Source organism: Pteropus vampyrus, unplaced genomic scaffold (genome assembly GCF_000151845.1).
Source record: "Pteropus vampyrus isolate Shadow unplaced genomic scaffold, Pvam_2.0 Scaffold121, whole genome shotgun sequence".
NCBI lineage: Eukaryota > Metazoa > Chordata > Mammalia > Chiroptera > Pteropodidae > Pteropus > Pteropus vampyrus.
The window spans coordinates 257,024-262,938 of record NW_011888902.1 but is presented as its reverse complement, the minus strand read 5'-3'; the positions used below and the strand labels follow the sequence as shown (position 1 = coordinate 262,938).

Sequence of the window (5,915 nt, the reverse complement as noted above, 5' to 3'; positions counted from 1 at the left end):
CTCCTTAGGCTTTATTTAAAATGCCCACTAGGCTATATTCATTAGGTTTCATTACTTGGTGAATCTAGTCATTGAAAATTGTTATGTTAATAGATATTTGAGACTTATTACTAAGTATGTTTTGGGAACTGAATTATACAGCGTTTCATATAATACTTATGTCAAAAAGTCTCCTACTCAAAACAAACTGTGAAATTCATCTGAATATCTTGATAAGAAATGGACTGTTCTTTCCGGGATATCTCCTCCTAGTCACACATTTACTGCAGTTTGACTGCGTGTCCTTAATCCAGGATTTTATAGTTGATGGCCTTGCCCAAACCAGATCAAAGGGAATCCCTACTGCAGACTCAGGCTCCTTGTTTGAGGGCATATGTAGACACCAGCTCTAAACCACAATGGTATTCCACTTTGGCCTGACCTTGAGACCTGGTGATTGCTTGGTAAGACCTGGACCAAAAGGCAGAAAACCCAGAGAGGCCACCATCCCAAGTCTGTTCCATCCTCACTACACGTTTACACTGACGCCAGCTTCCTGCTCCTGGGGTGGGAATTCTCATCTTGCTGGTACTTAGTGAAGCCGGATGGATCGTGCATGGAGCATGATCAGATACATGTTTTGAAAGTGTCCCTCTATCTGTAGTATGAGGAATGAATCTCATGGGCATGTGAATAATGCATCAAGACACGTAGATAGCTACTCCTCTCAGGTATGGGGTTGGTGTGGTTGATGAGATGGAGAAGAACCTCTAAATTGCCTTAAAGGACAGAATGCATTTAGCCACTTACTGTTCCTACAATTTGATTCTACAATTGATGTTGTTTAGCCATTTCTACAAATGCTGTCAAATACTAGCTACCGACATAGAATTATAGGTTTGTGTGTCTCTGTGTGTCTCTCTGTCTCGTGCACTCACGCTCTCTCTTTCTCTCTCACTTGTGTGTGTGTGTGTGTGTGTGAGAGAGAGAGAGAGAGAGAGAGACAGAGAGAGAGAGAGACAGAGAGAGACAAAGAGACACAGAGACACAGAGACAAATTTTACCTGCACGGAAGTTGCGCTTCAGCTTCATCTACCTTTCAATTCAGATGCATTCTAGATACTAAAAAGTGTCTTAGCAGGTGAATTAACTGTCACAAATCTCATTTAATTTCATACTCAGCTCATTTGTCATTTACTCATCTTACTCTAAGCCCTTGTCTCAATAACCATCTATCATTTCTTTATCTATAGTTCCAGATATCATGGTTTTCTAGTTTCTCAGCATAGCTTGGGGTAGGGGTTGACTTGCCAGCGTTTGGTAGAAAAAAACAGAGAAGTAACTTTTCAGGCAGTCACTGAGGGAGAATGGAGTACTCAGAACGTAGACACAAGAAGTGATAAAGTGTAGCCACGGAGTGATGTTAAGGTTAAAAGAGCTGTGTGAATATCCTGTCTCATCAGTCCCAAAAGGTATGACTGAATTAGAGAATAGAGTCTTTGACTCCATAATACACAGTTTGAGTCATCACAAAATGGTTCACTTGTATTCATTATAGTCTGAGTGAGAAGACAGGTAAGTCTTTAGTGCTTGCTGGGAAGATTTCTTTCAAAAATGGTTCAGATTTTTAAAGTTTGTACTTAAGGATGAGATTTAGTTAAAACAAAAATGAACTTCTATAAAATCATTTCCCGATATGACAGGTAAATGAGATATTATGCATAAAATCCTAACAAAAAAGAAATTCTCTGTTCCCCAATTACATAAGAAAAGGGAAATATTGGTTTGGATGCTTTCTATTTCAGTGTTGAAAAGTAGGTCAAGTAGATAGCAATTCAGACATCTTACAATTTCTTTAAGATCTTCTGCGACACATTATTTGCACATAAGATTTGTGAGTGTGTGTGTAAGGATTCAGCTATTGCTTAGCAGAGTACCTGGCATATAATAATTTCTTGTCATTATTACTATGATTTTTATCCATTTTTCTTTTTAAATTTTCTATTAAATAGTTGGTTTTTCATTATGTATTTTTCATTTCTGAATTTTAATTCATTTGTGTGTCAAGTATTAAGTGGCATTCAATCAAATACTTTATGTATTCTTCGAGTTGTCACAGATGGTCACACTTAAATAACAGGGAACAGATGCTGGCAGCCACAGTCTTCTGTGGAAATTTAGTGGCACGTACTAGTAAAACGAAGATTCTTTCTCAGACTTTTGGAAGTAAGGGAAATGGACCTGCTTACGGAAAGATACACTGTACTGTTATCTTCAAAAAAAGGAAAATGGGTCATAGCAGTAGCTTTACTAAAGTAGTAGCTCATTGAAATTTAAAACAGCTCTAGTCCTAAAGGTCGCATTGATCAAGATCTAATTGGTCAAACAGCACATGTGCTAGGCATTTAAGCCAAACTTTATTTAATATGAGGAGTTAGTGACGCCAAGCGTTGGAAGTAACAAAAGGGAAAGGAAGCCGATACCGGAAGAGCAACAAGGGGGATTTGCCAGCAGGTTGCTAACTAACTGCCCCGGGCTGGAGCCACAAGGTCACTGCTGGCTGCCACATTTGCTGGTCTGATGCACAAACCAGCCAGAGACGCTGTCCCAGCTGGAGCCGAAGTGCCGGCGAGGTTCCACTCCTGCAGGAGCTGGAAAGGCAGAAGAGGTGCCTCTGTCGCCTGGGCTGCTGGAGGCGCAGCTGCCGTGGCCCTTTGCTGGCCTAGCAGCAGTCATCGAAGGCCTCGGCTCTGGGAGCTAAGTGCTGGCCGACGTTTTCTTTCTTCCTGCTTCTGCCTTCCTCGCAGTGCCCCCTGTTGGTGAAACCTAATAGGAAGTCACCGATCAAGGGAGCTGGAGACGGTTTGCAGGCTCTTGGGCTCCACGTACAGAGCAGACTGTGGATGTGGGGCTGTGACGATTTGAATTCCATGACTAACCAGCTTAGCCATTTGATGACTCTGCAGACTCGTCTACCATCCATGACCTTCCATCACCAACAGTGATCACTGTGTGCCTCCAGCCAATGTGACACCACTTTGCTGGGTACAAATGAAGACGTTCTCCCCCCCATTGCCATATTCCTACCTGGCAGCATTAATTCCCCTTGTAAGATGGACACACACCACCCGGATATTCTGCAACTTAAAAACTAAACTGAAAATTAACACCCACTAACTTTCTTTATATAAATTCATAGGGAAAAAGAAGAGGGAAAATTATTATATACAGATCTCTGTGTAATAAGCAAGAAATATAATAACACCTATGATTCTTGTTTCTATAATCAGTGTAAGGCCACGGTTGATATTTCGACTTCTTTTGCCCTCAGCCAGTAACTCATCTGTTTGGGATTCTTAACGTAGCAAGGAAACCCAGACTTTCATTACTAAAGGGTCTGTCTCCTTAGCGGTCCTGGCTTGGGTTACTATAGACTTTCAATGGCTATGTGATTGAATTTGGTCAGATAAAGGGTTCGGACCCTCGAGGATGTCCTGGATGTCAGCATGCAGCAGAAAGCTAATTTCTCCTGCCACAGAATCACTTGTTTCTTTGCCTGTTGACATGGTTGCATGAGGGTCCCAAACTGCCGGTTTGTCGTGAAGCATTTCTCTTTGTGGGTAGAGAAAGCGAGGGCATTTTGTGTAGGTTATTTAGTGTAATAGAGAGAAGAAACACTCTACCTTCTTTTGATTTTCATTCCCATGTTTCTCACTGGAGGACCAGCCCCAAATGTCGGCCCCTAGTTCAAAGTAGATGCAGCATCCAGTAGGAACCCCACATCCACAGAGTGTGATGACTCAGTGTGGCTATAATGCAGGCTTCAAGAGGCCTGCCTCTCCAGCGATCTCCCAGGCTGTGAATTAGTGAGGTATGTTGTAAGATGAGGACCTTCCAGGGTGTTAGCTCACTCCGTACTTCTTTTGCTGTAAAATCATTTCTTAATCGAAAGCAGTGGTGAGCAGGACAGCCTGACAATGCATGCAGCCTTCCACAGGTTCACCAACGGCGATGCTGGAACATGGGAGCAGTTTCTAGAAAGAGCAAGTCCCTCCCAGGAGGGACACTTGGGGAAAGTCTTCTGGTAGTCCCATCAGTAACTCTGTCCCTAATATGGAGGGTGAAGGCTTGTTAACATCTCAGGATGTTAACGTCTCAGGATGTTAACATCTCAGGCTTGTTAACATCTCAGGATGTTAACAAGAGCAGATCTGGAGTCCATCGGACGGAGGGCCGGGCCTCCTGGAAGGCGGCAATCAGCAATGTTTCGATGACCTTTTATCTATCTTTCTATCTATCTATCTATCTATCTATCTATCTATCTATCTATTTATTTATTTTTAGGCGAGGCAACCCTTGGTTGACCTCATAGATTGCAAGGACCTTGTCAGCTTATAATCCCTTACTTTTTATTTTTATTTTTTTTACGCCTACAGCACCTGGTCTCCCTAGGTACTAACCAAGCCCAACCCTGTTTAGCTTCCGAGATCAGACAGGATCAGGCACCTTCAGGGTGGCATGGCCGTAGACTGGTTTGATGACCTTTGACTTTGCTAGAGTCTTTTGTTTTAAAACTCATTTCTTCTCCAAATCCTCTATCCCTGAGCTCCTCTTTAAGATCATCTTTTAGCAAGTTTCTTTTCTTATGTCGTGTATCTCAGTTACCGCTTTCTCCATGGCCTGAAGTTGTTACTCTGTATCGGATGCTGACATCTTACTGGGCTGTGTGTTCATTAACGTATTTATTCAACCAATATTTATTAAGTGCCTACTATGTTTTCAGCAGGGCGTGAAGCCCTAGTAAAATACCGGTGAGGAAGAGTCAGAATTACCTGAGGGATCCTTTGGTCTATCGGGGATGTCAGGCCGTTAAACAAGAATTAATGATAACGATAATGTGAAGAATGAGTAAATGCTGTGACGGAGATGTCCTGTGTGATGGGGGAGAAGCACCCAGGGTCTGTTCTCAGGAAAGGCTAATGGGAGCATTTGAGATAACTCCTCAAGAACACACGAGGAGGCCACCACAGAATTAATTTTACTTTGAAAGAAGTATTTCTTTAGTATACAAGCAAAACGTTGTTTCCCATGGCATGATGTTTAGTCAGTCTGGGGATTCCATATTCCCAGGGAACATAGATCCCCAACTTCCTTTGAAGGACTGTTTTAATGGAATAAATCAAATGGCTACATTCAATAGCCGTCAATTTCTTATATCTCTACTATTTGATTTTATGGAGATGCCGATAACTTTCTTTCCGCATTAAGGCGTAATAGATCACTACAACCAGCAAATCATAGTTTCTGTAACCCATTCATGAGTGTTCTCTCAAGACTTCTGTGTTTCCATGATTTAGTTGTGTAGTGGGAACACAGGTGTCATTGCCAGGTACTAATCTGCCTGTTCTGGAACCAGACCGCAGAGGTTCAGATCCCAACTCCATTGCCAGCTACATGACCTTGCGCAAGTTACCTAATTTGTCTGTGCCTGAGTTTTCTCTTCTATAAAATGATGATGCTAATGTTGCCTCTATTATATTAGTGCTGTGTGGAGAGGCTTAAAAAGGAATTCATGCACATCAGGTGTGTAGAACTGTACCTGCCACATCCCGAGTAACACAGAAGGCGTTGACAAAGAAGGTCGTTTTACTTCTAGAGCACATGTACTAAGGGGATCATTTTAGAACGCAATAAAAATTATAAATGTCCTTAATTTATCCATTTTTGATGTGGAAGACAAACGACAGACCTCAATGTGATGCCATAGAAAGATTCACGTTCTGAGACTCTTGGACTCTCTTTCTGTCTCTGCACTAATTCGCTTAGAAATTTGATATTCAGGGGTTTCAAACCTGTTCTATTCTTTGGCAAGAGACAGAGTTTAGGCTCAAGAAAACACCAGATACTGTAATCCCATGAAATTAGAAGTCACACCA

At 42.0% G+C, this 5,915-nt stretch overlaps 1 protein-coding gene across 1 annotated transcript in view; it reads left to right on the top strand.

Moving 5' to 3' along the window:
* USH2A (usherin) overlaps positions 1-5,915 on the top strand; it is a gene marked incomplete at its 3' end in the record, with an annotated part of 612,524 nt that overhangs the window by 353,595 nt on the left and 253,014 nt on the right. The window lies entirely within an intron of this gene.